We start from the raw sequence: 16061 nt of genomic DNA, 5'->3' as shown, positions 1-16061 counted from the left end.
TATTAGAAGGTCCTTATGGTGAATGCGGTTCATACGCCACCATAATGAGAAGCAGAGGAGTGAGACAAGGGTGTGATTATATGGCTAGAGATAAAAAATTTAATTGTCGGCCAGTACAGGCTCCAAAAATTTGCCAATAGGCATTCACCTGACAGCAAAGAACTTTGGATTCTGTGGCTGGAGGTACATTAGGCGGTCACAGGATAAAAATTTTACTATCGGCCAGTACAGGCCCCAAAAATTAGGCAATACGCATTACCTGACAGCAAAGAACTTTGGATTCTGTGGCTGGAGGCACATTAGGCGGTCACAGGATAAAAATGTAGCTGTCGGCCAGTACAGGCGCCAAAAATTAGTCATTTAACGGACATAAAAGGCCTTTTATGCCGCTGTATTTACCTAGGACAGGGACCATGATTTGTTCTGGGTGGTTGTGAAAATTTGTGGGCTGTCATGATGAAATTCAATCAAAAGTGGTCGTATCGGTGACGATTTCCCCTGGTGCGCTGAACGTCCTTTCTGACAGGACACAGTTCCATGACAAATCGTGCCAGCTCTGGCCACAGATCAAGCCTGCACACCCAGTAGTCCAGGGGTTCATCGCTTCTCAGAGCATCCACATCGGCTGTTAACCCGATGTAGTCAGATACTTGTCAATCTAGTCATTCCGTGGGGCTGGATCCGAAGGACGGCTGTCGATGGGTTGGCTGCAAGAATGATCTCATATCCGAAGTGACCATGCTTCACGTCACCCAGCACTGTAACAGTCCATTGTCATAAATTTAGGCCCCGGCACCCAGGCAGAGGACAGAGGTCCCGTAACAGAGAATCTGGCTTCATGTCAGCAGAGAATCAGTCTTCATATCATAGCAGAGAATCATGCTTCACATCACCCAACATTGGAACAGTCCATTGTCATATATTTAGGCCCCGGCACCCAGACAGAGGAGAGGTTCATTCAACTTTGGGTTGCCTCGCAATATAATGGTAAAATGAAAATAAAAATAGGATTGAATGAGGAAGTGCCCTGGAGTACAATAATATATGGTTAAGGGGAGGTAGCTAATGTCTAATCTGCACAAGGGATGGACAGGTCCTGTGGGATCCATGCCTGGTTCATTTTTATGAACGTCAGCTTGTCCACATTGGCTGTAGACAGGCGGCTGAGTTTGTCTGTAATGACGCCCCCTGCAGTGCTGAATACACGTTCAGACAAAACGCTGGCCGCCGGTCAGGCCAGCACCTCCAAGGCATAAAAGGCTAGCTCTGGCCACGTGGACAATTTAGAGACCCAGAAGTTGAATGGGGCCGAACCATCAGTCAGTACGTGGAGGGGTGTGCACACGTACTGTTCCACCATGTTAGTGAAATGTTGCCTCCTGCTAACACATTGCGTATCAGGTGGTGGTGCAGTTAGCTGTGGCGTGTTGACAAAAGTTTTCCACATCTCTGCCATGCTAACCCTGCCCTCAGAGGAGCTGGCCGTGACACAGCTGCCTTGGCGACCTCTTGCTTCACATCACCCAACATTGGAACAGTCCTTTGTCAGATATTTAGGTCCCGGCACCCAGGCAGAGGAGAGAGGTTCCGTAACAGAGAATCTGGCTTCATGTCAGCAGAGAATCAGTCTGCATGTCATAGCAGAGAATGAGGCTTCACGTCAGCCACCACTGTAACAGTCCATTGTCATATATTTAGGCCCAGGCACTCAGGCAGAGGAGAGAGGTCCCGTAACAGAGAATCTGGCTTCATGTCAGCAGAGAATCAGTCTCCATGTCATAGCAGAGAATCAGGCTTCACGTCAGCCACCGCTGTAACAGTCCATTGTCTTATATTAAGGCCCAGGCACCCAGGCAGAGGAGAGAGGTCCCGTAACAGAGAATCTGGCTTCATGTCAGCAGAGAATCAGTCTCCATGTCATAGCAGAGAATCAGGCTTCACGTCAGCCACCACTGTAACAGTCCATTGTCATATATTTAGGCCCAGGCACCCAGGCAGAGGAGAGAGGTCCCATAACAGAGTATCTGGCTTCATGTCAGCAGAGAATCAGTCTGCATGTCATAGCAGAGAATCATGCTTCACGTCACCCAACATTGGAACAGTCCATTGTCATATATTTAGGCCCCGGCACCCAGACAGAGGAGAGGTTCATTCAACTTTGGGTTGCCTCGCAATATAATGGTAAAATGAAAATAAAAATAGGATTGAATGAGGAAGTGCCCTGGAGTACAATAATATATGGTTAAGGGGAGGTAGCTAATGTCTAATCTGCACAAGGGATGGACAGGTCCTGTGGGATCCATGCCTGGTTCATTTTTATGAACGTCAGCTTGTCCACATTGGCTGTAGACAGGCGGCTGAGTTTGTCTGTAATGACGCCCCCTGCAGTGCTGAATACACGTTCAGACAAAACGCTGGCCGCCGGTCAGGCCAGCACCTCCAAGGCATAAAAGGCTAGCTCTGGCCACGTGGACAATTTAGAGACCCAGAAGTTGAATGGGGCCGAACCATCAGTCAGTACGTGGAGGGGTGTGCACACGTACTGTTCCACCATGTTAGTGAAATGTTGCCTCCTGCTAACACATTGCGTATCAGGTGGTGGTGCAGTTAGCTGTGGCGTGTTGACAAAACTTTTCCACATCTCTGCCATACTAACCCTGCCCTCAGAGGAGCTGGCCGTGACACAGCTGCCTTGGCGACCTCTTGCTCCTCCTCTGCCTTGGCCTTGGGCTTCCACTTTTTCTCCTGTGACATTTGAGAATGCTCTCAGTAGCACGTCTACCAACGTGCGCTTGTACTCGCGCATCTTCCTATCACGCTCCAGTGCAGGAAGTAAGGTGGGCACATTGTCTTTGTACCGTGGATCCAGCAGGGTGGCAACCCAGTAGTCCACACACGTTAAAATGTGGGCAACTCTGCTGTCGTTGCGCAGGCACTGCAGCATGTAGTCGCTCATGTGTGCCAGGCTGCCCAGAGGTAAGGACAAGCTGTCCTCTGTGGGAGGCGTATCGTCATCGTCCTGCGTTTCCCCCCAGCCACGCACCAGTGATGGGCCCGAGCTGCGTTGGGTGCCACCCCGCTGTGACCATGCTTCATCCTCATCCTTCTCCACCTCCTCCTCATACTCGTCCTCCTCGTCCTCCAGTAGTGGGCCCTGGCTGGCCACATTTGTACCTGGCCTCTGCTGTTGCAAAAAACCTCCCTCTGAGTCACTTCTAAGAGACTGGCCTGAAAGTGCTAAAAATGACCCCTCTTCCTCCTCCTCCTCCTCCTCCTCCTCCTGGGCCACCTCCTCTTCCATCATCGCCCTAAGTGTTTTCTCAAGGAGACATAGAAGTGGTATTGTAACGCTGATAACGGCGTCATCGCCACTGGCCATGTTGGTGGAGTACTCGAAACAGCGCAACAGGGCACACAGGTCTCGCATGGAGGCCCAGTCATTGGTGGTGAAGTGGTGCTGTTCTGTAGTGCGACTGACCCGTGCGTGCTGCAGCTGAAACTCCACTATGGCCTGCTGCTGCTCGCACAGTCTGTCCAGCATGTGCAAGGTGGAGTTCCACCTGGTGGGCACGTTGCATATGAGGCGGTGAGCGGGAAGGCCGAAGTTACGCTGTAGCGCAGACAGGCGAGCAGCGGCAGGATGTGAACGTCGGAAGCGCGAACAGGCGGCCCGCACTTTATGCAGCAGCTCTGACATGTCGGGGTAGTTGTAAATGAACTTCTGCACCACCAAATTCAGCACATGCGCCAAGCAAGGGATGTGCGTCAAGATGTGCTGCAACGAGATTTCGCCCATTATCGCACACCACCAGGCCGGGCTTGAGGCTCACCGACAGCAACCACACGTCGGTCTGTTGTTCTATACCCCGCCACAACTCCTGTGCGGTGTGGGGCCTGTCCCCCAAACATATGAGTTTCAGAATGGCCTGCTGACGTTTACCCCGGGCTGTGCTGAAGTTGGTGGTGAAGGTGTGTGGCTGACTGGATGAGCAGGTGGAAGAAGAGGAGGAGGAAGCTGAGTAGGAGGAGGTGGCAAAAGGAGGCAAAGAATGTTGCCCTGCGATCCTTGGTGGCGGAAGGACGTGCGCCAAACAGCTCTCCGCCTGGGGCCCAGCTGCCACTACATTTACCCAGTGTGCAGTTAGGGAGATATAGCGTCCCTGGCCGTGCTTACTGGTCCACGTATCTGTGGTTAGGTGGACCTTGCCACAGATGGCGTTGCGCAGTGTACACTTGATTTTATCGGATACTTGGTTGTGCAGGGAAGGCACGGCTCTCTTGGAGAAGTAGTGCCGGCTGGGAACAACATACTGTGGGACAGCAAGCGACATGAGCTGTTTGAAGCTGTCTGTGTCCACCAGCCTAAATGACAGCATTTCATAGGCCAGTAGTTTAGAAATGCTGGCATTCAGGGCCAGGGATCGAGGGTGGCTAGGTGGGAATTTACGCTTTCTCTCAAATGTTTGTGAGATGGAGAGCTGAACGCTGCCATGTGACATGGTTGAGATGCTTGGTGACAGAGGTGGTGGTGTTGGTGGTACATCCCCTGTTTGCTGGGCGGCAGGTGCCAACGTTCCTCCAGAGGCGGAGGAAGAGGCCTTGGCGGCAGCAGCAGAAGAGGCCAAGGCGGCAGCAGCAGAAGAGCTAGCAGGGGGAGCCTGAGTGACTTCCTGGTAAGCACCCGACTGTATAAGAAGGGTGATTAGGGACTGATGGTCCCCCTTCCCCTTTCCCCCTTTGGGCGTTAGGGAGCTGGCCCCATTACATTAGTGCTTAAGAAGGTGGTTGTTTAGGGCCATGAAGGGTTAATGCACTGAGGAGTAGAGTTGAGCGAACACCTGGATGTTCGGGTTCGAGAAGTTCGGCCGAACATCCCGGAAATGTTCGGGTTCGGGATCCGAACCCGATCCGAACTTCGTCCCGAACCCGAACCCCATTGAAGTCAATGGGGACCCGAACTTTTCGGCACTAAAAAGGCTGTAAAACAGCCCAGGAAAGAGCTAGAGGGCTGCAAAAGGCAGCAACATGTAGGTAAATCCCCTGCAAACAAATGTGGATAGGGAAATGAATTAAAATAAAAATTAAATAAATAAAAATTAACCAAAATCAATTGGAGAGAGATCCCATAGCAGAGAATCTGGCTTCACGTCACCCACCACTGTAAGAGTCCATTTTCATAAATTTAGGCCCAGCACCCAGGCAGAGGAGAGAGGTCCCGTAACAGAGAATCTGGCTTCATGTCAGCAGAGAATTAGTCTGCATGTCATAGCAGAGAATGAGGCTTCACGTCAGCCACCACTGCAACAGTCCATTGGCATATATTTAGGCCCAGCACCCAGGCAGAGGAGGGAGGTCCCGTAACAGAGAATCTGGCTTCATGTCAGCAGAGAATCAGTCTGCATGTCATAGCAGAGAATGAGGCTTCACGTCAGCCACCACTGCAACAGTCCATTGTCATATATTTAGGCCCAGCACCCAGGCAGAGGAGGGAGGTCCCGTAACAGAGAATCTGTCTTCATGTCAGCAGAGAATCAGTCTGCATGTCATAGCAGAGAATGAGGCTTCACGTCAGCCACCACTGCAACAGTCCATTGGCATATATTTAGGCCCAGCACCCAGGCAGAGGAGAGAGGTCCCGTAACAGACAATCTGGCTTCATGTCAGCAGAGAATCAGTCTGCATGTCATAGCAGAGAATCAGGCTTCACGTCAGCCACCACTGCAACAGTCCATTGTCATAATTTAGGCCCAGCACCCAGGCAGAGGAGAGAGGTCCCGTAACAGAGAATCTGGCTTCATGTCAGCAGAGAATCAGTCTGCATGTCATAGCAGAGAATGAGGCTTCACGTCAGCCACCACTGCAACAGTCCATTGGCATATATTTAGGCCCAGCACACACAGGCAGAGGAGAGAGGTCCCGTAACAGAGAATCTGGCTTCATGTCAGCAGAGAATCAGTCTGCATGTCATAGCAGAGAATGAGGCTTCACGTCAGCCACCACTGCAACAGTCCATTGGCATATATTTAGGCCCAGCACACAGGCAGAGGAGAGAGGTCCAGTAACAGACAATCTGGCTTCATGTCAGCAGAGAATCATTCTGCATGTCATAGCAGAGAATCAGGCTTCACGTCACCCAACATTGGAACAGTCCATTGGCATATATTTAGGCCCCGGCACCCAGACACAGGAGAGGTTCATTCAACTTTGGGTAGCCTCGCAATATAATGGTAAAATGAAAATAAAAATAGGATTGAATGAGGAAGTGCCCTGGAGTCCAATAATATATGGTTAAGGGGAGGTAGTTAATGTCTAATCTGGACAAGGGACGGACAGATCCTGTGGGATCCATGCCTGGTTCATTTTTATGAACGTCAGCTTGTCCACATTGGCTGTAGACAGGCGGCTGCGTTTGTCTGTAATGACGCCCCCTGCCGTGCTGAATACACGTTCAGACAAAACGCTGGCCGCCGGGCAGGCCAGCACCTCCAAGGCATAAAAGGCTAGCTCTGGCCACGTGGACAATTTAGAGACCCAGAAGTTGAATGGGGCCGAACCATCAGTCAGTACGTGGAGGGGTGTGCACACGTACTGTTCCACCATGTTAGTGAAATGTTGCCTCCTGCTAACACGTTGCGTATCAGGTGGTGGTGCAGTTAGCTGTGGCGTGTTGACAAAAGTTTTCCACATCTCTGCCATGCTAACCCTGCCCTCAAAGGAGCTGGCATTGACACAGCTGCCTTGGCGACCTCTTGCTCCTCCTCTGCCTTGGCCTTGGGCTTCCACTTGTTCCCCTGTGACATTTGGGAATGCTCTCAGTAGCGCGTCTACCAACGTGCGCTTGTACTCGCGCATCTTCCTATCACGCTCCAGTGCAGGAAGTAAGGTGGGCACATTGTCTTTGTAGCGTGGATCCAGCAGGGTGGCAACCCAGTAGTCCGCACAGGTTAAAATGTGGGCAACTCTGCTGTCGTTGCGCAGGCACTGCAGCATGTAGTCGCTCATGTGTGCCAGGCTGCCCAGGGGTAAGGACAAGCTGTCCTCTGTGGGAGGCGTATCGTCATCGTCCTGCCTTTCCCCCCAGCCACGCACCAGTGATGGACCCGAGCTGCGTTGGGTGCCACCCCGCTGTGACCATGCTTCATCCTCATCCTCCTCCACCTCCTCCTCATCCTCGTCCTCCTCGTCCTCCAGTAGTGGGCCCTGGCTGGCCACATTTGTACCTGGCCTCTGCTGTTGCCAAAAACCTCCCTCTGAGTCACTTCGAAGAGACTGGCCTGAAAGTGCTAAAAATGACCCCTCTTCCTCCTCCTCCTCCTCCTCCTCCTGGGCCACCTCCTCTTCCATCATCGCCCTAAGTGTTTTCTCAAGGAGACATAGAAGTGGTATTGTAACGCTGATAACGGCGTCATCGCCACTGGCCATGTTGGTGGAGTACTCGAAACAGCGCAACAGGGCACACAGGTCTCGCATGGAGGCCCAGTCATTGGTGGTGAAGTGGTGCTGTTCTGTAGTGCGACTGACCCGTGCGTGCTGCAGCTGAAACTCCACTATGGCCTGCTGCTGCTCGCACAGTCTGTCCAGCATGTGCAAGGTGGAGTTCCACCTGGTGGGCACGTCGCATATGAGGCGGTGAGCGGGAAGGCCGAAGTTACGCTGTAGCGCAGACAGGCGAGCAGCAGCAGGATGTGAACGCCGGAAGCGCGAACAGACGGCCCGCACTTTATGCAGCAGCTCTGACATGTCGGGGTAGTTGTGAATGAACTTCTGCACCACCAAATTCAGCACATGCGCCAAGCAAGGGATGTGCGTCAAATTGGCTAGTCCCAGAGCTGCAACGAGATTTCGCCCATTATCGCACACCACCAGGCCGGGCTTGAGGCTCACCGGCAGCAACCACTCGTCGGTCTGTTGTTCTATACCCCGCCACAACTCCTGTGCGGTGTGGGGCCTGTCCCCCAAACATATGAGTTTCAGAATGGCCTGCTGACGTTTACCCCGGGCTGTGCTGAAGTTGGTGGTGAAGGTGTGTGGCTGACTGGATGAGCAGGTGGAAGAAGAGGAGGAGGAAGCCGAGAAGGAGGAGGTGGCAACAGGAGGCAAAGAATGTTGCCCTGCGATCCTTGGCGGCGGAAGGACGTGCGCCAAACAGCTCTCCGCCTGGGGCCCAGCTGCCACTACATTTACCCAGTGTGCAGTTAGGGAGATATAGCGTCCCTGGCCGTGCTTACTGGTCCACGTATCTGTGGTTAGGTGGACCTTGCCACAGATGGCGTTGCGCAGTGCACACTTGATTTTATCGGATACTTGGTTGTGCAGGGAAGGCACGGCTCTCTTGGAGAAGTAGTGGCGGCTGGGAACAACATACTGTGGGACAGCAAGCGACATGAGCTGTTTGAAGCTGTCTGTGTCCACCAGCCTAAATGACAGCATTTCATAGGCCAGTAGTTTAGAAATGCTGGCATTCAGGGCCAGGGATCGAGGGTGGCTAGGTGGGAATTTACGCTTTCTCTCAAATGTTTGTGAGATGGAGAGCTGAACGCTGCCGTGTGACATGGTTGAGACGCTTGGTGACGGAGGTGGTGGTGGTGGTGTTGGTGGTACATCCCCTGTTTGCTGGGCGGCAGGTGCCAACGTTCCTCCAGAGGCGGAGGAAGAGGCCGAGGCGGCAGCAGCAGAAGAGGCCGAGGCGGCAGCAGCAGAAGAGGTAGCAGGGGGAGCCTGAGTGACTTCCTTGGTTTTAAGGTGTTTACTCCACTGCAGTTCATGCTTTGCATGCAGGTGCCTGGTCATGCAGGTTGTGCTCAGGTTCAGAACGTTAATGCCTCGCTTAAGGCTCTGATGGCACAGCGTGCAAACCACTCGGGTCTTGTCGTCAGCACATTGTTTGAAGAAGTGCCATGCCAGGGAACTCCTTGAAGCTGCCTTTGGGGTGCTCGGTCCCAGATGGCGGCGGGCAGTAGCAGGCGGAGTCTCTTGGCGGCGGGTGTTCTGCTTTTGCCCACTGCTCCCTCTTTTGCTACGCTGTTGGCTCGGTCTCACCACTGCCTCTTCCTCCGAACTGTGAAAGTCAGTGGCACGACCTTCATTCCATGTGGGGTCTAGGACCTCATCATCCCCTGCATCGTCTTCCACCCAGTCTTGATCCCTGACCTCCTGTTCAGTCTGCACACTGCAGAAAGACGCAGCAGTTGGCACCTGTGTTTCGTCATCATCAGAGACATGCTGAGGTGGTATTCCCATGTCCTCATCATCAGGAAACATAAGTGGTTGTGCGTCAGTGCATTCTATATCTTTCACCGCTGGGGAAGGGCTAGGTGGATGCCCTTGGGAAACCCTGCCAGCGGAGTCTTCAAACAGCATAAGAGACTGCTGCATAACTTGAGGCTGAGACAGTTTCCCTGGTATGCATGGGGGTGATGTGACAGACTGATGGGGTTGGTTTTCAGGCGCCATCTGTGCGCTTTCTGCAGAAGACTGGGTGGGAGATAATGTGAACGTGCTGGATCCACTGTCGGCCACCCAATTGACTAATGCCTGTACCTGCTCAGGCCTTACCATCCTTAGAACGGCATTGGGCCCCACCATATATCGCTGTAAATTCTGGCGGCTACTGGGACCTGAGGTAGTTGGTACACTAGGACGTGTGGATGTGGCAGAACGGCCACGTCCTCTCCCAGCACCAGAGGGTCCACTAACACCACCACGACCATGTCCACGTCCGCGTCCCTTACTAGATGTTTTTCTCATTGTTATGGTTCACCACAACAACAAAAATATTATTTGGCCCAATGTATTGTATTCAAATTCAGCGGGATATAAATTTGAGGCCTAGTATTTAGGCGCTGGGTGACCGGTATGGATTTACTAACAGAATTAGACTTGGAAATGCACAGTAGCGTGTGTGTGAAGTTATTCTGAATGACCCTATGTGCACCTTGAATATTATATACCCTTTTAGGGATAGATTTCAAATAGCTCTGATATAGCAGAAACCACTAAATTATGAAATTGCTAAATTGGGAATTGTATTTCAACCCAGAACAAAAAATGTGCTTTGACGGACACTAAATAACTTTCCCAGCCACAACAGGACAGCGGTAACGAGAGATTTAGCGGGATATAAATTTGAGGCCTAGTATTTAGGCGCTGGGTGACCGGTATGGATTTAGCGACAGAATTAGACTTGGAAATGCACAGTAGCGTGTGTGTGAAGTTATTCTGAATGACCCTATGTGCACCTTGAATATTATATACCCTTTTAGGGATAGATTTCAAATAGCTCTGATATAGCAGGAACCACTAAATTATGAAATTGCTAAATTGGGAATTGTACTTCAACCCAGAACAAAAAATGTGCTTTGACGGACACTAAATAACTTTCCCAGCCACAACAGGACAGCGGTAACGAGAGATTTAGCGGGATATAAATTTGAGGCCTAGTATTTAGGCGCTGGGTGACCGGTATGGATTTAGCTGACAGAATTAGACTTGGAAATGCACAGTAGCGTGTGTGTGAAGTTATTCTGAATGACCCTATGTGCACCTTGAATATTATATACCCTTTTAGGGATAGATTTCAAATAGCTCTGATATAGCAGGAACCACTAAATTATGAAATTGCTAAATTGGGAATTGTACTTTCAACCCAGAACAAAAAATGTGCTTTGACGGACACTAAATAACTTTCCCAGCCACAACAGGACAGCGGTAACGAGAGATTTAGCGGGATATAAATTTGAGGCCTAGTATTTAGGCGCTGGGTGACCGGTATGGATTTAGCGACAGAATTAGACTTGGAAATGCACAGTAGCGTGTGTGTGAAGTTATTCTGAATGACCCTATGTGCACCTTGAATATTATATACCCTTTTAGGGATAGATTTCAAATAGCTCTGATATAGCAGGAACCACTAAATTATGAAATTGCTAAATTGGGAATTGTACTTCAACCCAGAACAAAAAATGTGCTTTGACGGACACTAAATAACTTTCCCAGCCACAACAGGACAGCGGTAACGAGAGATTTAGCGGGATATAAATTTGAGGCCTAGTATTTAGGCGCTGGGTGACCGGTATGGATTTAGTGACAGAATTAGACTGGGATATGGCCAAAAAATAACCACACTATTGCTGGTTAAATGCACTTGGTGACGGGCGCAGCTTGCCCCTGATGTAGTATATGGCCAAAAAATGAACAGACTATTGCTGGTTAAATGCACTTGGTGACGGGCGCAGCTTGCCCCTGATTTAGTATATGGCCAAAAAATGAACAGACTATTGCTGGTTAAATGCACTTGGTGTGATAGCTTGACCAACCACACTACTGAGGGTTAAATGCACTTGGTGACGGGCGCAGCTTGCCCCTGATGTAGTATATGGCCCAAAAATGAACAGACTATTGCTGGTTAAATGCACTTGGTGTCACAGCTTGACCAACCACACTACTGAGGGTTAAATGCACTTGGTGACGGGCGCAGCTTGCCCCTGATGTAGTATATGGCCAAAAAATGAACAGACTATTGCTGGTTAAATGCACTTGGTGACGGGCGCAGCTTGCCCCTGATTTAGTATATGGCCAAAAAATGAACAGACTATTGCTGGTTAAATGCACTTGGTGTGATAGCTTGACCAACCACACTACTGAGGGTTAAATGCACTTGGTGACGGGCGCAGCTTGCCCCTGATTTAGTATATGGCCAAAAAATGAACAGACTATTGCTGGTTAAATGCACTTGGTGTCACAGCTTGACGAACCACACTACTGAGGGTTAAATGCACTTGGTGACGGGCACAGCTTGCCCCTGATGTAGTATATGGCCAAAAAATAAACAGACTATTGCTGGTTAAATGCACTTGGTGTGACAGCTTCACCCTGATGTAGGCTTTAGCCAAAAAACAACCACACCATTGAGGGTTAAATGCACTTGGTGACAGGCGCAGCTTGCCCCTGATTTAGTATATGGCCAAAAAATGAACAGACTATTGCTGGTTAAATGCACTTGGTGTGACAGCTTCACCCTGATGTAGGCTTTAGCCAAAAAACAACCACACCATTGAGGGTTAAATGCACTTGGTCGCAGCTTGGATGCACTTGGTCGCAGCACCGCACAAGACACAAAATGGCCGCCGATCACCCCAGAAAAAAGTGACTGACAAACGGTCTGGGCAGCCTAAAAACAGTGAGTGAGCATTTGAATTTCAGCAGCTCAATGATGCACAGCTGCAGATCGATCGATTAATCAAGTGAAGTCCTTTGGAGGAGTTAATCTGCCTAATCTCGCCCTACTGTCGCAGCCGCAACCTCTCCCTACGCTAATCAGAGCAGAGTGACGGGCGGCGCTATGTGACTCCAGCTTAAATAGAGGCTGGGTCACATGGTGCTCTGGCCAATCACAGCCATGCCAATAGTAGGCATGGCTGTGACGGCCTCTTGGGGCAAGTAGTATGACGCTTGTTGATTGGCTGCTTTGCAGCCTTTCAAAAAGCGCCAAGAAAGCGTCACAAAAGCGCCAAGAAAGCGACGAACACCGAACCCGGACTTTTACGAAAATGTTCGGGTCCGTGTCACGGACACCCCAAAATTCGGTACGAACCCGAACTATACAGTTCGAGTTCGCTCATCCCTACTGAGGAGCCTTCTTAGACAGAATGTGGGCGGTTCAGGGGATCCTGGAGATACATATACTCCCTCCAGATGCTGGCACTTCCTCTTGCCAGTGGAAGCAGATTGGTATGTACATACCCCTTTGCTCTGTCCACACCAAGAGTCCACAGGTGGTTCTGCCCTTTTGGCTGCTCCCTGGTGAGTTACATGAGGAGGGGAGGGTTAGCTGTGCTCTGTTAGAGCAGCCTGAGCTCTACCCTGCCATCCTCCTCCCATGTGCCTGCATCTAGGGCTTTGTGGAGCTGCTGCTGCTGCGGTATGCATGCAGCTCCAGCGCTTCAGCGAAGGTCCGGCAGTCTGCTCGTCGTTCTTCCTAACCCCCCCCCCCCCCAACCCGACTCTTATCATCCCCCAGCTGCCCGGGTGTGCGCTGTGCGGCCCGTTTCTTATGACCCATCCTGGAGATGTCTGTGGCGCTGCGCTGTGGCTCCGCCCCCCCCTCCCAGCTTCTGTTCCATGGCGTTAGGGCTAAGCATGTCGGGCGGGATTGTTGGTCTCCCCGGTACTGTAGGGCAATATGGGTTCCTCACCCCTCCCCCTGCAGCTTTGGACAAGCTCTTTTAGCTCTCATGGCGCTAGCTAGGTCGCTTCGCCTAGCCCCGCCCCCTTCCCCTGCAGCGTTTACCGGGTCCCGTACCGGGCACCGCTGGGCAGGCGAGTTTTTATATGTGGTGCTTGTTGTAGCTCCCCCCAGTCTCCTGTCCAGTATTATTGATTAGCCCCTTGTGCTTGCCATGTCTGATTGTGGTGCACCTGTGCCTATGGGCTTCTGAGGGGTATTCCTACTGTCCCAGCTTTGTGAGCAGAGCCCCTTCCGTACAATGAGACTCTCCGGGTCTTATTTTTAGTCCATTATGGCGAAAGCCCCCCCCCCCTTCCCCCCCTTCACGCAGGCGCAGGTGCGTTTTTTGCTTCCCTTAGGTTGCCAGGAGGCATGGTCGTAATGAATTCCGCATGCGCCAGTCCCGTCGCCGTTCCTGGGTTTCCGGGAGAAATGGGCGCTCCAGATCCTCAGGTGGCGCTTACCATCGTCTTTAGGACGGAATGTCAGGCGCATCGGAGGAGTCTGCTGGTTATACAATCACCGTACGAGGCTGTTGCCTGACCGTCACTCCAGGGCTCGGCCTGGTCGCTGCAGCCCGTACCCGCTTCTTTGGAGGTGCCGTCCCTCTCTGTGACTGGTGAGTACTGCGGGGAGGGTGGTTTTTGTGCAGATTTAGAATCACTGGTAGAGACGGTGTCCCTGCTTAATAGCAAAAAAAAAACTAAAAAAAAAAACTGAGGCTTTAGGGTGGGTTTACGGAGCCTGTAGGTTACCCACACATATTTTCCTGGTGATTAGGCAATTTAGGTGCAGCCCTGAGCAACGGGTTATCATTAGCATATATGAGGTTTTCTCTGTTTACACGTTAAAAATAAATAAAAAGAACAATTAATAACCAAAATTAATATATTATAGGCATATATATATATATATTAAAATAAAAATAAAAATTTTTTTTTTAAATAAAACGTGATTGAAAAGAATGAAATTATACTTATAATAAATAATTAAACATAGTAATTTTATAGGGGATGGGGAAAAAAAAAATAAAAAAATAATTGGAATATATATATCACAATTCATGTAAAAAATTAAGAAAAAAGATAAAAAAAAAAAGAAATAGATAAATAAATAAATGAAATGCAACGTGATTGAAAAGAATGTGATTATACTAATAATAAATAATTCAACAAAATGATTTTATAGGTGATAAAAAAAAAAAAAGGGAATTTATATATATATATATTACAATAAATGTTAAAAAAAAAATAAAAAAAAATAAAGATAAATAAAAAAATAAAACGTGATTGAAAAGAATGAAATGGTACTAATAATAAATAATTTAACAAAGCAATTTTATAGGTGATTAAAAAAAAAAATTTAATTATTGATATATATATAACGTAAAAAAAAATAAAAAAATTCATATATAAATAAATACACAGGTTTGTTCTATATAGAAATTTATTACGTATGTTGATATCCTCCTGTGTGAGAAGCCTTGCTTCTATCCTGTGTCTTGTTTGTTGGCTGGCCTTTTGTGGATGTTTTTCGGGATAGATCAGTCCCGCCGGGTGTTTTCCCAATTTCCATTTCCGCGCGGAGTGTAGTAGTTTACTTCCCTGCAGTTCATAATTCTGCTTTTATGCAGCAGTCGAATTCGGTTTTTATGGATATTAAAAAAAAAAAAAAAAAGGATATATAATAATAATATATACATAAAAAAAAAAATATATATGTATTTCTATCTAGATATATGTATGATGCACATTTTGAGTATGAGAGCAGTATATTTGGGTGATTTCCGGTGGACAGTAGTTACTCCATGTTAAGTTCCTGCTTGTGTCAAGTTACTAGTTTAGTTACTAGGTAGTGTCATCGCCTCCTGATCAGTGGCCCTGGAGCTCACATCACCTTATCTACCGGGGAAGAGGTATAATAAAAAAAAAAAAAAAAAAAAAAACTATTTGGGCTTCCAAGAATGATATGACGTTCTTAGTTCATATTTCCGGGGGGAGGCGCGGTAGTAGTAATCCCTCTACATTCGCTCTATTCCTTGGGGTTTGTTGGACACATTTGGGTTTTCTTATTATGTTTGTACTGGTCAACCACTGAATGGTCCTCCTGGTAGGTCTTCACAGGTCAGCATGGTGGTTCTCCAAGCATCTTTCTACATGACTCGTTTCGCTGTACGGTTTGGTCTGGATATCCGAACGGTCTAAGTCATTGAGTTCAGGTCGATTCTGGCTACATGGGTCCGGATCCCACTCTGGGCAGCTGTGATAGAGATGCATCAGTTTCTTTGGGTTGGTTGACGGAAGGGAAGCTTAGCCCCCCCCTTGACAAGGATGGACTAGGCTGCACAGCTCTCACAACACATGTATGCCACCTACCTTGTGGTATCTCTACCGAAATTTCATAGGCGATTCGGGGATAGTTTGGGGTGTATTAGATTTTTCGGCCCTGCAGTCCCCTTCGGCCTTTTGTTCGGGCTGATTGATAATTTCTCCAGGCTGCTTGTCTTTTCATTGTATATACGTGGCGTAGTCTGCAGCTGTAGGTCTGTGATTTAGCAGCTTGTTTTCCTGAGTGTTCTTGGGTTGGGAATGAATACATAAATGAATGACTGTACATAATTAATAATTACAACAAAAAAAAAAAAAAAAAAAAAATAATAATTATTTCGGTTGTTATTTCAGTAGGGGTAAGGAATATTAGTACTCTTGAGTTGGGGGTCCGTCATTCATGATGATTCGGTGAAATATTGGGCGGGTACCTCCCCTCCGCCTGGGTTGGTCTGGTAGGTAAGGTTCGTTGATATTCGTTTTACCTTCACTTATGGTGGGCTCTAATT

At 49.1% G+C, this 16061-nt stretch overlaps 1 pseudogene; it reads left to right on the top strand.

The window, feature by feature from the left end:
• The first annotated feature begins 15511 nt into the window (after window positions 1–15511).
• On the top strand, window positions 15512–15627 carry LOC122942956 (annotated as a pseudogene).
• Window positions 15628–16061: the final 434 nt, after the last annotated feature.

The sequence above is a fragment of the Bufo gargarizans genome, chromosome 6, assembly GCF_014858855.1.
Source record: "Bufo gargarizans isolate SCDJY-AF-19 chromosome 6, ASM1485885v1, whole genome shotgun sequence".
NCBI classification, from domain to species: domain Eukaryota; kingdom Metazoa; phylum Chordata; class Amphibia; order Anura; family Bufonidae; genus Bufo; species Bufo gargarizans.
Note: the sequence above shows the minus strand (reverse complement) of the source record. Positions and strands in the feature narration are given on the sequence as shown.